Source organism: Asparagus officinalis, chromosome 3 (genome assembly GCF_001876935.1).
Source record: "Asparagus officinalis chromosome 3, Aspof.V1, whole genome shotgun sequence".
Lineage (NCBI taxonomy): Eukaryota > Viridiplantae > Streptophyta > Magnoliopsida > Asparagales > Asparagaceae > Asparagus > Asparagus officinalis.
Window position 1 is genome coordinate 1087526 of NC_033796.1, and position 20199 is coordinate 1107724.

The 20199-nt window shown below is 36.8% G+C and overlaps 1 protein-coding gene across 7 annotated transcripts in view; it reads left to right on the plus strand.

Annotated features, from left to right (window-relative positions):
• The window catches only part of LOC109832581 (sphinganine C4-monooxygenase 2-like), an 83649-nt gene that overhangs the window by 39589 nt on the left and 23861 nt on the right, over positions 1 to 20199 (plus strand). For 5 of the 7 annotated variants that reach the window (XM_020399931.1, XM_020399930.1, XM_020399932.1 and 2 more), the window contains 15 exons: positions 3559 to 3827; positions 3975 to 4097; positions 4173 to 4275; positions 4351 to 4409; positions 5160 to 5317; positions 5443 to 5535; positions 6317 to 6491; positions 9214 to 9562; positions 10500 to 10640; positions 16286 to 16824; positions 16914 to 16993; positions 17105 to 17190; positions 17513 to 18031; positions 18078 to 18121; positions 18202 to 18691. The gene's annotated coding sequence lies outside the window, so the exon portion shown is untranslated. The other 2 variants (XM_020399935.1, XM_020399936.1) reach the window with 2 other exon arrangements.

Genomic DNA, 20199 nt, shown 5'->3' on the forward strand with positions numbered 1-20199 from the left:
GCACCCTAATATACTATGGTATGCAAATACAATAAGCCTCAAAAAGTGGGTGTGTGTGTACAATGAGCATAAAATCAAATCTAACTCAATAGCAAACTAGCATAATTTAATATATGAAGGTCAATAATGATAATTGCTACGGGAAAAGAGTTAGAAGAAACTTCTCTATAAACACAAAGATAGACGGATGAGAGAAATTGAAGATGGAAATCGCTCACTGGCTGATGCAATTCGCTCTTTGCTAACTAGTATAAACCGCCAAAACTGAACAAACTCAAACGCCTTGTTTAAACCCTTATTTAAACAACTTCATTTCTTACATCAAAAAGATATCAGCAAAAGGGGTAATTTAATACCCTCTAAGAAAATCAATTTGAAAAGACATCAGCAATGGGGTATATATACCCACTAGAAATCTCAGCAAAAAAAACACCCAAAACAAAAGACCAAAAGACCCAGCCAACGGTACAAAAACTAGCCGTTGGAAACAGAAAAAGCCATCGTCGGTCGACCGGAAATTCTGTCGGTCGACCGATGGAAAAGTTCGGTCGACCGACGGAAAATTCGGTCGACCATTATCCAGGTCGAAAACGAGAAACCAAGCAGGCCTTAGCCAACAGCCCCAATGCAACGGTCAAAAAACTAGCCGTTGGAAGCTGAGAGAATACTCGTCGGTCGACCGGAAAATTCGTCGGTCGACCGAAAATTTTCATCGGTCGACCGGACCGGTCGACCGACAGGCTTCTGTCGCCCAGTGAACTTTTGACCTCAGGTTCGGTCGACCGGTGCGGTCGACCGAATACTGATACTCAAAAAACTGTATATCTGGTTTTAAAACGCTGTTTAAAAATATCAAATAAATTCCAAAAAATGTAAAACTTTGGGGAATGATTGTATACATGATAATAAACATGTTATCAGAAAGGACCTCCCAAATGAAAAAATCATCATTTTGTAAATATGTTCAAAAACATGAAAACCTGAAAATTGATATTTTGATATTTTGACTTAAACAACATTTTGAAACCTTATGAAATGATTGTATAGACTTGATAAAAGATATAACATGTTGTTATGAAGTCTATAACCTAGAAATACAATATTTTCATGAAATTGCATATTCTATGCAATATATTCAAAACACTAAATATGATTTCACTAAATATAAGCTTGTTAAAGATGAAATCATATATAGGCATATAAACATGAAACAAAATAGTATTTTCCAATTCTATTCATTTGTTTCATATATAAACTCGAAAATTATTAAACCAATAACATATATGTATATATATAACTATATATATACAAAAACCAAAACGTGTATGTGTGTATATGATTGAGCTTAAAGTACTAACACACATAATATAAAATCTAAACTAAATTACCCAAGCTTGATCTTGATCTTCATTGAGCTCAACTTGGTACACGTTGCGGGTGAAGCTAAACTTGGATCTTGAACTTGAATTGTACGTTGCTTCACTCCACAATTCCGCCAACCTCCATTTGATATCGTCGTTATGGCGCAATCCATCCATCCTCCAACAACGTTGTTTGTCTACAATACATAGGAAAATACAAATACTAGACAAACAACATTAGTGGTAAATTGTTTGTAAATCATCATCAAAACAAGAAGGCCAACAGTTAAGGTGCTATTGATACAAATTAAAATTATTGCGCTCTATCTTTTTATTAAAAAAATTGTGATCACTCGATCATAAAGTTAGGAATTTTCTTGAAAATGAACGAAGAAAACCACGTAAACAAAAATATATTAATTACCCCTACACACCCACTATTTTCAAAACCATCATTCTTTACCTGCATCTATATATATCCACATACCCAAATTAAGATATTGGAGTTCCCCCCTCACCAATTACACCATTCATCAACCCTCACTTTTTCTTCGTACTTAAATTGTATAACATTCATTACGATGTGGACTCACCTAAGTCCTCTGCCTACCTTGATCGCCCAATAAAAATAATAATGTACCAGGCCTTGCAGTTAGTTAATATTGAGATTCTGTTATTATAAACAAATTAAGTAAAGATTAAAAATTCTTAAGAATGTACTACATTCTTATAACTTCCCCTGCAAACTTGTTAGTTGTTTATTCCTGGCCCCAATAACTTTTTAAAATTAATCTTAAGGGTTGCTTGCATTAAAAAGTTATGTTAGAGGGTTCATACAGTCTGTTTTATAATTTAAGATACTCAGCACATTTTGTCTCTGATGCATATCAATTATGAGTAATAGTATAATTTGATTGATCCAAGTATATCCTAATATATTTCTAAACTCTTGTATTGTCTTTTGCTCTTTATTATATATCAATCTGATATCACAATTGATGTAGATGATGAAGACACTACTATAGAATTGCTAGGAAAAAGATAAAGGCGGAGAAGGATTTTGGCTCAATTAAATATGAATAAAGAAGAAATAAATGATAATATTTTTTAAATATTTTATAATAAAACTTACTTTTTTGAGAAAAATTAGGAATCTTTAGAAGAGATTTTCATGATAAAATTTTAATAGCTCGTGTGAATGATTTTGTCATATAAAATTATACTGGAGTCACCATTAATCTTTAGTATTTATTTTTTATTTGAAGTATATCAATAATTAATATGTCTTGCGGTCTTGTGAAAAGTATGTGCTTTGTGTTGAGCTCATACAAACCATCTTAATATTACATATTTGATTATATTTTTATTAACACATCAACAATATATTATTGTTTTTTTTAAAACTTAACGCTACGTTTAATGACTAAGATAAACAAGTTGGAGTCCATGTTTTGATGCAATAAACAAATATGTTAGATAAATTTTGGTATATACAAATTTTAAAAAATAATGTTGTGTATGCAAGCATATAAAAAGTATATTGATCCCAGCTTTACACACAAATTTATTTCATAAATATTTTAAAATATATGTTAATAAAATTTATGACAAGTGTAATAATCCATGTTTATAGATTTCAACTTAAAAAGAATCTGACTTATTTTATAGTGAGAAAATATATTAAAAATAAATAATTTTGATACTTAACCATGACCACGAGCATTACGTGAGCAGAAAAACTAGTGGAGCTGCAACACCTTAAAATTGATGATTTTATCACGGCAAGCAAAAAAAAAAAAGATAATAATTTTATTGTTCCAGGTATTTTCTTTTATTTCTAAGCTCGTTCCTGATACCCAAAGTTCTGCGAGAATAACATCTTAGTGTGCTTTTTAACCAGCCCAATCGTGCTGAATTAGGCACGTAATCCAAAAACATTGTTTATGCGTATATACGCGTTTCATGTACGCGGATATATGCGCGTATGATTTACGCATATATACGCGTATATATTTTATTTACTCGTATACATGCCGCGTAGATAAAATCACCGTGTTATCTTCCCCATTTTGATTTTTGACGCGTAGCTGAGGATGAACGCAACGTTCAACCGCGTCTATAAATAGAGTCTTGGTCCCGCCCTCTCTCTTTCGAATCTCAACTCAGGGTTTCAATTTTGGGGCTTCTGATGATCTAGGGCTTGCGAAGGCTTCTGATGATCTAGGGTTTGTGCTGGAGGAAACAGGTACCTTCTCCCCTTCTACAGCTTCTCTCCGTTTCTTCAACTTTTTTCTTTTTGGTTTGTTTTTACAATTTTGGAGCTAGGGTTTCTCTTTTACTTCTGATCAGCATCATGAACGGCCGCGGCGAGTTTCCCTTCGAACTGCGTCATCTTCAACAAAACCCTAGAAAGATGGAAACTTGGCGCCTTCAAGTCTATGTTTCGAAATTTATTTTGATTTTCAGGTGAAGCCTCGGCCACTGTATGAAACTGGACCTACTCAACTTTGTTAACCGGTTTATCTAGTGTTTCATGGATTTCTTAATACTATTGAGTATATAAATACCGAAAGTCCCGTTTCGTGGATTTACTGTTTGCTGTTGATTTTGTAGAGGTGAGCTTTGACGAGTAGAATGATGTCCTTACAAAGTATCCTTATCGAGGGCAATTATGCACAGGCTGAATGTTGCATTCGAAGAAGAAGAAGAAGAAGAAGAAAATATCATTCACTTTTGGTTTGCCTCCTCTTCTTACATCTCACTTAGTTCCAATTCGTAACAGTTGTTTACTGTTTGTTGTTGATTTTCTAGAGGACTGATTTGAGAAGTAGAAAGGAATCCTTGCGAAGTTTCCATTATCGAGTGCAATTACAGCTCTGGGATTATTCAAAGAAGAATTCTCCTTCATCCTTCGGTTTGCTCCTCTTCATTAAATTTCATTTAGTTCCATTCTGTTTGGGTTATTTATTTTTTGTCATTGATTTTTCAGACGAGAGATTTTTATGATTCGAAAGATATCCTTGCAAAAGTATCAATGATCGAGTGCCTGTGAGTACACTGATTTCTACTCAAATTGCACCTTCAATTGAATAGATTAATACTGATCTCATTTATTAAATTTCAATGTATACCAAGTCATGTTCAGTACCCACACCTGCACCCACACTATACCGGTACCCGTAACTGTACCCGTACCCATGTAACACATGGTTTGATGAAGCTTATTTTTATAATTGCTACATCACTAGAAATATTGGCAATTAATCTATTTGTAAGCTAAAGACTAAATAATATATGTTTCTTATGTTAAAATGTTTATGTTCATTGATACAGAGCATTCATCATTCCCACGTAAAAAATCCACTGTCTTAATCTTAAGCTGCTGTTTTGGTTGTCTTGTTGGAAATGGTAGAAAACTACTCTGTAGACTGAAAATTATACTCTTGTGGGTCCTGATATGTGGTGATTTGCGGGGTAATTTTAGTGTTTATCCCTTGTCAGATGGTCTTATAGTTGATGACTCGGGTAAGATAGACAAGAAGGTTCCTTTGCTCAGTCAATTTAAAGTGGACCAAGGGATCAAGAAGTATCTTTACTCAGTCAATTTAAAAGGGACCAAGGGATTTCTTCTGTTACCTGTGTTTCCATTACTAAATCAAATTTATATGAATTTGAAGTGCGCACGATAATGGCTGCCTGAATCTTTAATCTAACCCGCAATACACCACCTTTTCCTTCTCTCTCTCTCTCTCTCTCTCTCTCTCTTCTCTCTTCTCTCTCTCTCTCTCTTATGGACAGGTGGAGCTGGATGCATTTGTTATTTCAGGTGTAGCAAAAATGTGCAGCATGTGGAATTTATTGGAATGAAGCAAAGTGAAAGAGTTGAGCACAATTCAGTATCTCTGAGTGGAGTTTGCATCTCAGAAAAAGTTGAATCAGGGATATCATGCAGTAGGGTATATGTCTGCAGATTTATCATATGGAACCTACTTTATCTGCTATGCATTACCATGTGGAACTTTTAGCAATACCTTGTTCATCTTGCTTATGCAACTGAATCATCTTGTGCACATTTGAGCAGGTGGTACAAGTTTCTGGTGGAGGATGGTGGCATCCAAACTCTTATTATCTTGGAAATGGTCCCGAAAGTCAGAAATGTTTTGCGTATCTAAAGGTCTGTAACTGTTACTTTTTCATCCCTCGCATCTCTTTAAAGAAAATTTCATTGCCCAAGGGTTTTTGTCTGGACTGTCTGCTAGTGCCTTACATTGTCCAAGGTTTATCCATTCCTAATTTCCATGCGACATGTACTTTAATTGGTTGATTGTCTGTATGTTTTTGTACCTGTTTTTTCATTTTCAAATATTAAATAGTTTAGTGCTAGAAAACCTTGACAGAAACTATAGAGAAATATATCTGCACATAGTCTCCTAAATTGTATTGGTGTGTGGGTAACATGGGTGGGTAGTGGTCATAGGGTGAACATAGGCAATATAATATATTTATGGGTTCAGCCCGTGAGCTTATGGTCAAACCGCTCAACGATGGTGATTATAAATCTCCTTAGTCATGAATTCCTCATACTTCACATTTTCTGTAGTTTGTAAGCAATTGGCAGTTTATTAAATTCTCTACTAAATTCTCGAGTCAAAAATGGAGACACTATTCAGTTACTTGAGAATGCTGTTGCTTCAACTTCATATTCTTGATTTTTAGTAAAGTTGACAGAATGGTCACCAAAATACTGCTGAAAAGACATGCTTTTGAGAAACTTCAAGGTTGTGGATCGGTAGGAAGATCATGTGATGGGTGTCTCAATCAAAGCCCTAAGCATATAATCTTTTATTTAGCATATGATAAATCATAATTTTTGTATGTACCTAAGGACTTAGGACAATGATGTGAACTGACAGTGATATTTATTTTTCCTTCTTGGTTGACAATCATATCCGTAGTCAGTGGCTATCAGTGAAGGAGAGCGAGCTAATTCCTAAGGGTTTACACATACAACAACATGGAGAGAAGCACATTTTGTATACTCCATTACATTTGGAATGCAATCCATTCCTATGAAAGATTGTTACTGATGGCTGGCACCAGGGTGTGATGATGGAACTGTGCGATTACAAGGTCACTTTCTCAAATCTCTAGTAGTCATTTATCAGTTGGTTAAGCTGAAACTTGATATTTTTGCTCATTCTACTTAAAGCATCGTTCTCTTTATAAAAGTAGCGAGCAAGATTGTTTTCCGGACACCATTTGCGGGTATCATATTCTTCAACTCTTGCGAGTTATGGTGACATGCAAACTAAATATTCTTAAATCTGACATTCATATTCTAGCCATTTAGCTTTACATTCAAGTTTTACTGTTGTTGGCCAAGTTTGTGTTGCCATGTACAGTGTATAGACTTGTAGAGACTGTATACTGGTAGGATAACTAGATGGACATGGGCATTTCAAAATAGTCATGGTGAGTGAGTGACTGACCCGCCTTCAAAGGATTTTATGGATTTCTTTTGAAAGTTTAGTTATCTGTAATATGGTTCAAAATATTTTTCCTTCAAGGATGATGTAACCCTTAATATGCAGATGCAGATCAAGTAGCCAAACTATCGAATTTGTAGGATATTGCTGCTGGTTGGGTCAGTATCACCATTGTATTTATTGTTTTCCATTTTCTGGATTTTATTGTGTACATTGATTACAAAATATTGCATTTAACTGGTTGATCTTTGTTTGAGAATGCATAGGTGGATTATCATAGAACATGATGCTTTTCGTAGTCTATTGTGCATTAAGTTTACACTAGTAACTCAAGTATAAGCTTTAACATTGAGCCATGTTTATCTTGAGCACGGTTTGTCCACCAGTTGTGCTTAAATCATCCTCTTTCATTCTTTTTAGTACCCCTAATAAGCTATTACTTAAGTGAGTGTTCTCTACAGAGGCTTTGTCCTCGGAAGGTGGTGCAAATCCAAATTGCTTGGGGAGCATGTCTTTGGATCTGCCGTGAGGTTTATATACTTTATATTGAAGACGCACATAAATGCTGTGAGTCAACTTTACAGCTCTAATCAAGGTGTAGCTGACAAAAAAATGAGCCACTATTACTTATCTCTGTTGTGGCCAAGCAAGTTTTGTTGTCTTGGCTTCTACAATATTAGGAGCTCAGAAATTGAAAATCTGCACCATGATGGTTCAAATATAGATTCTGTACATGTACGTAGTCCTATTTTGTCAATGTATTTCCAGTGGCTCTCAATTCACATGCCACCCAAGTTTGCAGTGCTCATCAGAAAGTGAAAAGGAAACTGGAAGCTTCTGAGAGAGGAAACTGTTCAACAATGAAAAGTTTCCCAGCCTGACTCAGATTTAACTAAAATCAAGAAACTGAGGCCCAAAACAGAGCTTATGGATTGGCAAGACAATGACTGGAGTTATGTGGCAGTTGCCACATTTCTTGTGAAACACGCTGATAGCAGGAAAGGAGATGCCTATTTGTTATCTAGGTGCATATATGTCAGCCATGTTAAATAAGTTGTACTGTATCATTGATTTATCTACGAAATATCTGTCATCTTTCCTCAAATACCAGGTTAAATGTTTGTTTTGTTGTGGTTGCTTGTCGCAATGCTACTCTGATACCGTGGGCTTTTCTATTGCCTTACCGGCTGTGGTATGGAATCCCCAAGTGATCTATTTCATTTTCCTATCACATGTTGTCGGATAATCAGTTGCTGTAACATATATTTATTTTTCATCCTACATGATATTTTTTCTAGGGTTTACTTTTTTACATTGGTTTCACATACATCTCGAATTCTAGCATTGCAGCATTTGGTCATTCCTAGCTTTGTTCAGGATGAAAGTAAGCACTTCATTGTCCAGCATGTTTTGTGTAATAATTTACAGAGCTCAGAACAATTTATCAGAATTGTGCACACAAATCAAACAACTTAAGCTGTTTAAATAATTCTATTTTTGTTCAATGAAAACCTCTAATTGTTGATTCATACGAGCTTTAAATCAGCTGAGAGTTGAAGCAAGATGAGATATAAAGAAACTTGGTTACATATTTATTGAGAGGAGTGGGTGGGTGGGGGTAATATATGCAAGAGTGAACTAAAAAATGACAATCAGTTATAATTTAGCTTGGATCAATATATTTGGGTCCTTTTTAGAATACTAACTGTCATGTGCTTTGGTTCCCTCCTCAATTTCATTGGCATGAGAAGTTTCAGCAGCCTTTCTTCCATAGTTTGCTTTCTTGCCCTATCCCTTCTAACCTTTTTCTTATCTGCAACTTCTCCCGATTTTCATTCTCTTGGTTAGAGTTTCTAACTTGATAAATTTTGAAATAAGGGGAAAAAGGAGCGATATATTTTTTTAGATATTTTCAGTACATCCTTCTTGTTGTTTGTGCTCCCATTCTATGATTCACTTGGACATTTAGTATTTTTCTGCTGAAGCTCAGGACATCCTTCTTGTTGTTTGTGCTCCCATTCTATGATTCACTTGGACATTTAGTATTTTTCTGCTGAAGCTCCTTGGAACTATAATAAAGATGACTTCTTTCACTTGGACATTTAGTATTTTTCTGCTGAAGCTCCTTGGAACTATAATAAAGATGACTTCTTTTTTTTTCTTTAGCATTGACTGGTTAGAGTCATTTCTAAAACAGCACGCATCCTAATTAACTTTTCATAATTTACTTGAGCTAGTGAACTGCACATTTTGTAGTTGCCATTTTGTTGTAATCGTGTGTGTTTTGGCACTTGCAGATACTGTTAGATCAGGAAATTCATATATCATCATTCTTGTTGTAATCGTGTGTGTTTTGGCACTTGCAGATACTGTTAGATCAGGAAATTCATATATCATCATTCATGGTTCTAGCGATGGAAGTATTACTTTGGGTAGTGCCACAGCCATTGATGGTTTTATGCAAAGAACTCTGGAGTTCAGACAAGAAATGCTTATGTACTGTCAAAGACGTCCACAAACAGGTAGAGTAAGCCAGGGAGATGGATGGTGGAAATCCTTGAAAAATCAATCCTCTCAGGAGACTATCAGAGTTTACTTAACCATACAGAAGCTGGCAATAGTAGTAATGGCCAAATATTGAAAGCTGACTGATCATTCTCATCATGTAGTTAGTGTTCGAGAGCCAGAAGCATTTGATGCAATAAAGTATGGCAGGTGACTGTTCCTTGGTACTCTTCGCATTTCTTTCCTACTTTCAATCAATTGATTCCATGGTCAGTCCTGTAGATATTAAATATCATCCACCAGAGAATCAACAACAAAGCCTTTTATCCCAATTTATTGGGATCGTTTTCATGAATCACGTTCATCCATTCAGTTCATCCTAAGTTAAGTGTCATCATATCCTTAATATTTTCTAGACAAGGTCTCTTAGGCTTACTCTAGAGTCCAAACTTCTTGGGGAGCATGGGGGTGAATATTAGTTATCTTTGTTTGGCCAAAGCAGGTTTTGACGTCTTGGCTCCTACAATACCTAAAATGAAAACAAAATTCCTTTACTTTTACAAGTGTTTGTTGATATCTGCTTTTATTTAAAATCAATTATCTCTCGTATTTAAATTCATTTTTCCTAGAATAATACAACCACGACAACTATAATGCAAAATTAGTTTGGTCTTCTACTTCTAGAGGCTACTTCTATAATGCTAACTAACCTATCTGTAAGCTAAAAATTGAATAATATATGTTTCTATGTCAAAAAGTTTGTTGTCCATTGATAGAGAGCACTCCTTATTCACATGTAAAATCGGCTTAATATTATGCTGCTTATATTGGTTCTCTTGTTGGAAATTGTTGAAAACTACTCTACAGACTGAAAATTATTTTCTTGCGGGTCCTCATATGTGGTGATCAGCAGGGTAATCTTAGCATGTGTGCTTTGTCAGATGGTCTTAAAGTTGATAAGTCAAGTAAGATAGAGGAGAATTTTCCTTTATTCAGTCAATTTAAAGGGGCCCATGGGATTTCTTGTAATACCAGTGTTCTGATTACTACATTGAATCTTTATGAATGCGCTAGGTAATGACTGTATGTTTAATTTAACACCATATAAGTCCTGCAACACACCACTTATTTTATCTCTCTTTTTTAGACTGGTGGCAATGGATGCATTTGCAGCACACCACCTATTCTCTCTCTTTTGTGTTTACTGGAATGAAGCAAGTGCAAGAGTTGAGCACCAGAACTGTTCTTATCTTGGAGATGTTTCTGAACACAGGCACTGTTTTGCATTGTATGTAACTGTCGCTTCTTCATCCCTTCTCTTTTAGGAAAGTTGCATCACATATAATTTGTCACTGTTGTGCAGGATGGAAACTACAAGTATAGAATGCTTCATAAGTTTTTTGAGAGAATGAATTAGTTTTTCATGTCTGGTTACTATATATATGTGTGGTTAGCTTTACTTCCCTTTTCAATTCTTTAACTGAGCGTTTAATAACATTATAAGTGTGAGAAACGTGACTTTAAAAAACAAAGGTCTTCATCTACCTACTTTGGGATTGTTTTTTCCAAAGTTAGCAGCTCATTTGTCAATGCCTCACCTACCCATTCATGAATATTTTATTATTTTTGTAACTTATAAAAGGGGGGTGAGAGGAGGTGGTTTAGAGCATCGAGGCAGTGAGCATCAGTTGGAGAAAGAAAAGAAAGAGAGAGAAGAAGAGTTTTAGAGAGAAGAGAGTGAGATAGAAAGAATTTGTCTCTTTCTTTGTGTGAGTCTCTGGCAAGAGAGTGATCTCCTATTTGTAATCTTCTCGTTGGTGATTAGTGAAATTCTCTGTTGTTCTCGCCCGTGGACGTAGGTCATACTGACCGAACCACGTTAAATCCTGGTGTGCTGTTTTATTTGTCCATTCTTGTATAGACATCTTTTGTGTCTGTGAAGCCCCTCCGCTGCAACAAACTGGTATCAGAGCCTGCTTAGAGTACGTGTATCTGCTTATCGTATGCTCTGTGGCTGCCACTAAAAGTGGATCCTCCACATCAGAAAATAAGTTAGATTATCATTTACTCTTTAAAGGCACTGAGTACTATTCACGCGTACGGTACTATTCAAAAGTACTATTACTATTCATACGTACGGACACTATTCATACGTACGGTTACTGTTCACAAATACGGTACTGTTCATAAATACAGTTACTGTTCCAGTTGGCTTCAAGATGTCTTCTGCAAAGTACAAAGTGGAGAAATTCGATGGGAAAAACAGCTTCAGTTTGTGGAGAGTAAAAATGAGGGCTCTCCTAGTACAACAAGGATTGTTCAAGGTCTTGTCCGGAAAGGATAAGTTGCCGGAATCTATGCCCGATGACGAGAAAGAAGAGCTGGAGATGAAGGCGCATAGTGCCATACAGCTCTGTTTGGCCGATGAGGTCCTGCGGGAGGTTGCCGATGAAGATACCGCCGCCGGTTTGTGGCTCAAGTTGGAGAGCTTGTACATGACGAAATCTCTGACGAACAAGCTTTACTTGAAGCAACGCCTCTTCACCCTTCGCATGAAGGAAGGTATGCGAATTAAAGACCACTTAGATGAACTTAACACTATTCTTATGGATTTAAAGAATATTGATGTTAAAATTGATGAAGAAGATCAAGCACTCATCTTGTTATGTTCATTACCTCATTCCTATGAAAATTTTGTCAATAGCATGTTGTACGGTAGAGATACACTTTCTTTGGAAGATGTCAAGTCAGCCTTACATTCAAAAGAGTTAAGGCAGAAAGTATCTGTCGTAGGAGGAGAGGATCAAGCTGAAGGCTTGTTCGCTCGTGGTCGTCCTGAAAAGGGTGTTAGTGGTAGAGGCAAATCTAGAAACATGTCTAGATCAAAGTCCAGGCCAAGAAAAAATGTTGAATGTTATTACTGTCACAAATATGGGCATATAAAACCTAATTGTCCAGCGCTCAAACAGTCGAAGTCTGGGGATGTAAAACCTTCAGTTGCCACTGTAACTGAAGAGTCTTCTAGTTCACATGACGTTCTTTCAGTTAGTGTTAATACTCATTCACAAGATGGTGGGAATGTCTTGTTGGGAAATAACATGCCTTGTAAGACTGTTGGTATCGGATCAATTAAGATTAGAACCCATGATGGTATTGTTAGAACATTGAGCAATGTCCGTCATATTCCAGAGTTAAAGAAGAACCTCATTTCTTTAGGCACCCTTGACTCAAATGGTTTTAAGTTTTCGGCTGAAGGTGGAGTTTTGAGAGTAAGTAAAGGCTCTCTTGTTGTGATGAAAGGAAAGAAGGTAAATACCCTCTATATCCTTGAAGGCAGTACAGTGACAGGTGCTGCAGCAGTGTCATCCTCAGAGGATTCAGATTCAGACACTACACATTTGTGGCATATACGGTTAGAGCATATGAGTGAGAGAGGATTGGATATATTGAGCAAACAAGGTCTGCTTTGTGGTCAGAAAATTAGTAAGCTAGACTTTTGTGAGCATTGTGTTTTTGGTAAACACCATAGAGTATCCTTTAGTACCGGTGTCCATAGAACCAAGGGTACTTTAGATTATATCCATTCAGATGTTTGGGGTCCCTCTCAGGTTCCATCGAAAGGTGGAGCTCGTTTTCTGCTAACATTAATTGATGATTATTCCAGAAAAGTTTGGGTGTATCCTTTGAAGCATAAAAGTGATGTGTTTGCAACCTTTAAGCAATGGAAGGTTATGATTGAGAAGCAAACAGGAAAGAAAGTGAAGCGCCTCAGAACCGACAGTGGGATGGAGTTTTGTTCTACAGAGTTTGATCAGTTCTGCAAGAATGAAGGTATTGTGCGTCATCGTACAGTTCGGCATACACCACAGCAAAATGGAGTTGCAGAAAGGATGAACAGAACACTTTTGGAGAGAGCTCGGTGCATGCTCTCTAATGCCGGTTTGTCAAAAGACTTTTGGGCTGAGGCAGTTAATACAGCTTGCTATTTGGTAAACAGATCTCCTTCCACAGCAATTGATTTCAAGACTCCAGAAGAGGTATGGTCTGGTTCCCCTGCTGATTACTCTTATTTAAGAGTATTTGGTTGCTCTGCTTATTTTCATGTTAATGATGGTAAGCTTGAACCTAGAGCAAAGAAAGCTATCTTTCTAGGATATGCTACTGGGGTGAAGGGATATAGATTGTGGTGTTCTGATCCCAAGTCACCTAAGTTTATTATTAGTAGAGATGTTACTTTTGATGAAAAATCCATGCTTCACCCGAGAAAGGAGTTTGTTATTGACACTACAGGTACTGAAAAGGAGTCTAGCAAGCAGGTGGAGCTAGAGAGCTCAACTTCAAAGAAAGTGCTTGAGGGCGCTCATGTTGAACCAGTTGTTACTGAGGAAGGTTCAACTTCAGATGCTGATACACCACAAGAGCAACAGTATAATATTGCCACCGGGAGAACAAAACGGCAGATCCGACCGCCTCAACGCTACACAGACATGCTTGCTTATGCTTTGAGTGTAGCAGAATCGATTGAGGTTCCAGAGCCTTCTACATGCAAGGAGGCTATTAGTGGCAATGAGGCTGCAAATTGGACTGTTGCGATGACTGAAGAGATGGAGTCTCTTCACAAGAACCAGACATGGGAGTTAGTGAAGCCACCAAGGGGACAGAAGATCGTTGGCTGTAAATGGGTATTCAAGAAGAAAGAAGGAGCTCCGGATACAGATTCTGTAAGGTATAAGGCACACTTGGTAGCTAAAGGCTACAGTCAGACCGAAGGTGTGGACTTCAATGAAGTATTCTCTCCAGTTGTAAAACACACCTCAATCCGCGTGTTTCTTGCCATGGTTGCTTATTTTAATTTGGAGCTTGAGCAACTTGATGTGAAAACAGCTTTTCTACATGGCGAGCTTGAGGAGCAGATCTTTATACATCAGCCAGAGGGATTCATTGTTGAAGGTAAAGAAGATCATGTGTGCAGGTTGAAGAAATCTCTTTATGGGTTGAAGCAGTCTCCAAGGCAGTGGTATTTGAGATTTGATACTTTCATGTTTGAGCATGGTTACTCTAGGAGTAAATATGATAGTTGTGTTTATCATAAAAAGCTCAATGATGGTTCTTTTGTATATTTGCTTTTGTATGTTGATGACATGTTGATTGCAGCTAAAGATATGTCAGAAATTAACGAGTTAAAATATCAACTCAAACATGAGTTTGAGATGAAGGACTTGGAAGCAGCAAAGAAGATTTTGGGGATGGAGATCCACAGGAACAGACGAGAAGGGAGTTTATTTCTATCTCAAGAGAAATACATCAAGAAGGTGTTGGAGAGATTTGGCATGCTTGATGCCAAGCCTGTGAAGACTCCGCTTGCCGCTCATTTTCGTCTTTCAGCAGATTTGTCACCTCAGACTGAGGAGGAGGAGCAGTACATGTCTCGTGTTCCTTATGCGAGTGCAGTTGGAAGCATTATGTATGCAATGGTTTGCACCCGTTCAGATATTTCACATGCAGTCAGTGTTGTGAGTCGGTACATGGATAGGCCTGGAAAGATCCATTGGCAGGCTGTGAAATGGATACTTAGATATTTGAGAGGATCTGCTAATATTGGTTTGTATTTTGGCAGGAACACAGACTCAGATTGCAGAATACTTGGCTATTCTGATTCAGATTATGCGGGCGATTTGGATAAGAGACGATCCCTGACAGGTTATATATTCACTCTTTCAGGTAGTGCCATTAGTTGGAAGGCGACTCTACAGTCGACAGTTGCTTTGTCTACTACAGAGGCAGAGTATATGGCAGTGACAGAAGCAGTGAAAGAAGCTATTTGGTTGAGAGGTTTGGTTGAAGATCTCGGCTTACACCAAGGTATTACTACGATATTTTGTGACAGCCAGAGTGCTATACATTTGACGAAACATCAGATGTATCATGAAAGAACCAAACATATAGATGTCAAGTATCATTTTATCAGAGAAATTAAAGTCATCAGGATTGAGAAGATTGGTACTGCAGATAATCCAGCAGATATGATGATGAAGCTCGTACCTTCGCGCAAGTTCGAGCATTGTCTCGAATTGCTTGGAGTTCGACAAAGCGAAGGTTAAGCCCGTAAGGGGCTTCTGGCGAGACAGCAAGAGTAAAGAGAAGACCTTCATTTTCAAAGTCAAGGTGGAGATTTGTGAGAAACGTGACTTTAAAAAACAAAGGTCTTCATCTACCTACTTTGGGATTGTTTTTTCCAAAGTTAGCAGCTCATTTGTCAATGCCTCACCTACCCATTCATGAATATTTTATTATTTTTGTAACTTATAAAAGGGGGGTGAGAGGAGGTGGTTTAGAGCATCGAGGCAGTGAGCATCAGTTGGAGAAAGAAAAGAAAGAGAGAGAAGAAGAGTTTTAGAGAGAAGAGAGTGAGATAGAAAGAATTTGTCTCTTTCTTTGTGTGAGTCTCTGGCAAGAGAGTGATCTCCTATTTGTAATCTTCTCGTTGGTGATTAGTAAAATTCTCTGTTGTTCTCGCCCGTGGACGTAGGTCATACTGACCGAACCACGTTAAATCCTGGTGTGCTGTTTTATTTGTCCACTCTTGTATAGACATCTTTTGTGTCTGTGAAGCCCCTCCGCTGCAACAATAAGTGGCACCGGTACAGCAAGTGAACAATATTGAGTAGTGAATCCTCTTAACTGTTCTTAGTATAATTTTCAAGGAAGTGGTTTAATCGTTACTTCTTATACATGAGCAACATAAAACATGCATATATAACTGAACTATAAGCTTAACATTGAACCAGGTATATCTTGACCACAGATTGTCCAACAGTCATGGTTAAATCATTCTTAAGCTTTAAATATGTTCTTAGTACCCTTAAAGGGCGATTACTTATTTGATTGTGCCCCAAATGAAGAAGTTTTGCTTTCTCTGGATTCTGGATGCAGCTACTGAGGCTTTGACATGGGTAGGTAGGGAGCACATGGCCGAACCTGCTGTCAGGTCTACATACTTTGCATCGAAGACACACAGACTTATTGCATGTCAAAGTTGCAGGTCTAACCATGATTTCGTCAACAAAAAAAAGTGAGGATTTATTACTTATCTCTGTTCAGCCCAAGCAAGTTTTGACGTCTTGGATTCTAAAATATATAAGCACACAAAATAAAAGTTTGCATCAAAATGGTTCAAATACATATTTGAACACATATCTAGTCTTAGTACATTGATGTACTTCCAGTGGCTCTCAAGTCTCAGCTAATATGCCACCTAAGCTTCCTAGTGTTCATTCGAAAGGGAAAGGAGAACTGGAAGCTACTGAAAATGGAAATTGTTCAACCATGAAATTTCCCTGCCTCAGAGAAGAAACTGAATCCCATTCAGACCTTATGGATTGGCAAGACAATGACTGGAGATAAATGGAAGTTACTGCATTTCTTGTGAAACATGCTGATGACACGTAATGAGATGTCTATTTGCTATCTAGGTGCATATATGTCAGCTATGCTAAATGTGTTGTATTGTGTAATGGATTTATCTGCAAAAGTTAATCACCCTCCTTTCCTTGAATACCAGGTTAAATGTTTGTTTTATAGTGGTTGCTTGTTCAGATGCTACTCTTATGCTGCGATGCTTCCGTTGCCTTTCTGGCTGTGGTATGTCATATTCCCCGAGCAATCTATTTCTTTTTCATGTTTGGGTTTGTCAAATAATCAATTGATGTGGAATATATTTATTTTTCATTCTCCACTATATCTTTTCTCCAGGATTGAGATTGCTGCATTGGTTACAAAAACGTCTCCAGTCGTAGCTCTGCAGCATTTGGTCATTCTTAGCTTTGTTCAGGCTAAAGGTAAGCACTTCATTATCCAGTATGTTTTTAGTTATAGTTTGCAGAGCTTAAAACAAATTTCCAGAATTGTGCATGCAAATTAAGCAACTTAAGCTATTTAAATTCTTCGATTTTTGTTCAACATAAGCCTCTAATTGTTGGTTCATGTGAGTTTATTACTTCAAATCAGCCGGAAGATGAAGCAAGATGTGGCATAAAGGAACTAGTTTTCATATTTACTGAGAAGGGTGTGGTGTGTGGGAGTATTATATGCAAGAAATGAAGTTAAAATGACAATCAATTATAACTCAACTTGGACCAATAAATTTTGGACATCTTGCAGATATTAGCCGCCAATATGTTTTAGTTTCCCTCCTCATTCTCCAAAGACTCTGGTAAGTGACAACCGCTCCAAGTTGCAGCACCAATTCCAGGATTGATTTGTTGAACTTATTTTTTTCATTTTACCCAAATTTCATTGCAGGAAAAGTTTTTGTACCCTCTCTTGCGTGCATATTAATTTTTTATGTCATATCCATTGCATATTGTTTCTTGTCTGCAGCGTCTCCTTATTTTGCAATTTAACAATCAATGAAAGCTTTTCCTGAGTAAGACGCCCCTTTTATCATTATTATCGAAGACTACACGGACTGATATGCCAGAAGAATAAACATGACTCGGTGAACTAAGCAAATATAAATCAGGTTCTCAAATACAAAACTATCTAGAGAAATTTGCTGTCGTTCAGTAATGGAATGGGCCCATATTTTGGGAAGAATAATGTTCATTAATTTCAAATAAATTCACCTTAATTCTTGTTATTCATTTCTGTCTAAATTTACTTCAACCTATGTAATGCTAGGTGTGTTATTAGGGCCTTTTCAACACTGTAATCTATGTAATGCTAGGTGTGTTATTAGGGCCTTTTCAACACTGTAATCGAAGCTGCAAGGTAGTTATATTTACTCTCCTGTATCAATTATAAATTTGCTAACACTGAGTTTTCTGAAGTATCTCATGTGACATTTTCAGAGCTTATGATAAAGCAGCAATCAAATGTAATGGAAAAGATGCAGGGACCAATTTAGATTTGAGCGTTTATGCATATGAGCTTAATTGTAACTGTGTACATTCACTAAGACCTGTATGCTTCAATCTCGTTCTTATGAGTGAATGTGTCAGTTTCTGGGCTAATGCAGCTAATAACACTGATCATACTCTGGATCTTAGCCTGGGAAGTTCAGGATTGAAAGGGTGAAATCTAGACCAGATTGATGAAAAAAGCTCAATCATAATGGATTAAATCCTGTGGTTTTTGAGACTGATTGGATAACTAGCAAACTATGATATGCTTCCTTGTGATAGTTCAGATCACAAGCTCAAGTTGCTGGAAGAAGAAGATAGCAGAGTGGATTTTCCTAATACTTGTGAAATTCAAGGGCATAACATGAAAGGTTTTCTCTCAATGCTGAACAATTCATCATATAGATATCCACAGTTCAATCCATCTTAATATCACCAGGTGAGTGTACCTTTAATGCACAAAATATAAAACATGACGTCTAATTATCCTATGAGCCTCTGATATTGATGTTGCTTTCTGCAGTCCTTATCCTGTCATGTTGCCAGTCCAATATTATTGTACATAACCTTGTTTCCTAAAGATGTTATGTGGAGTGCTTCCAATAGTTTAGCATTTTCTTAAAAGATCATAATTTGGTAGCTAATTACAGTAACCTAAATACTTCATTGCCTTTGTCCATGTTTATTGGTTTAGTCCATTATATATTGGCTGCTTCTCGTAACTATCACAGATTCCCAATTTGACCTGTTACTGCTGGAACTGATGCATCAGAAGGATAAATTTAGGCAATCTTCTTACGATTAGATACCTCTGGTCATAAATTTTTTATGACTGCAGTTTGCATTTCATTCTTTAGTTTTTCTATCTTCTTACAGAAAAAAACCTATCGTTCCTCGTTAAGAAATCCAACTTGACCAATATCTCTTGTTTTTCCTCTTCAAAATTTGCTGATTGGATTTCTTTCGCATATACTTTCAAGCTACATATAATTTATCATACGCTGCAAGCCTGCAACCATTGTGCTATGCAATCTTTTATATCTTGTATAGTCATAAAATCAATCTTTGAGCATCCAACAAGTAACTGGAAATCAAAAACCAAAAAAGGGTCAGAAATAGCACATCAAGACTCATGCTACGCTGCTGCAGTGATTACAATTCTGATGTCAGATCAAAGGGAAGTATGACATCATTATGAACAACTAGAAGTCTATTTTCAGAACCAATGGACTAAATAATATTAATGCCTTATCTTTATCTCATATTTATGAAAATTAAATCTAGTAACAAACTATAAAACTATTTCCCTACTATTTAACATGTTTGATTATGGTTTGCGAGAGCATTATCTCTTTAAAAAAACAACCATTGTTTGAAAAATAAATTGACTAGCTACACATAAGAATAGACTGTATCCTTGAACAGGCTTCACGGCAAATTACGTAACAGGAGTAGAACCTTTATTTCATATATTTAGGGCGGTTGTAAAAGCAACTTCCTTTGTCGAATTAATGGCTGTCATATCCTTTTTTGCTGCCTCGGTCTCTGAAGTCTGAGCTTGTTTCAAGTGCTCCAAACATTGGATTTATGATATAGAACCTGCAAGGAGTCAACAGTCTCTGTATGCTTTACCATGCGTAACTTTTATCAATACATTGTTCCTCTTGCTTTATGCAAGTGAATAATCCGGTGCACACTTGGACGGGTGGTAAAAGTTCTTAAGGAGGATGCATCGTCCGAACTCTTATTTGGAGATGTTCCTGAAGATCTGAACTGTTTTGCTTACCTGTAACTGTTATTTTTAAGAAAAATTGCATCACATCACATATATAATTTGTCTAAAAGCTGTGCAGAATGGAAACTACAAGGGGGGAAAAAACGCTTCATCAGCTTTTGTTGACAACGAGTTAGTTTTTAGTTTTCAATTACTGTATATACGTGTGATGA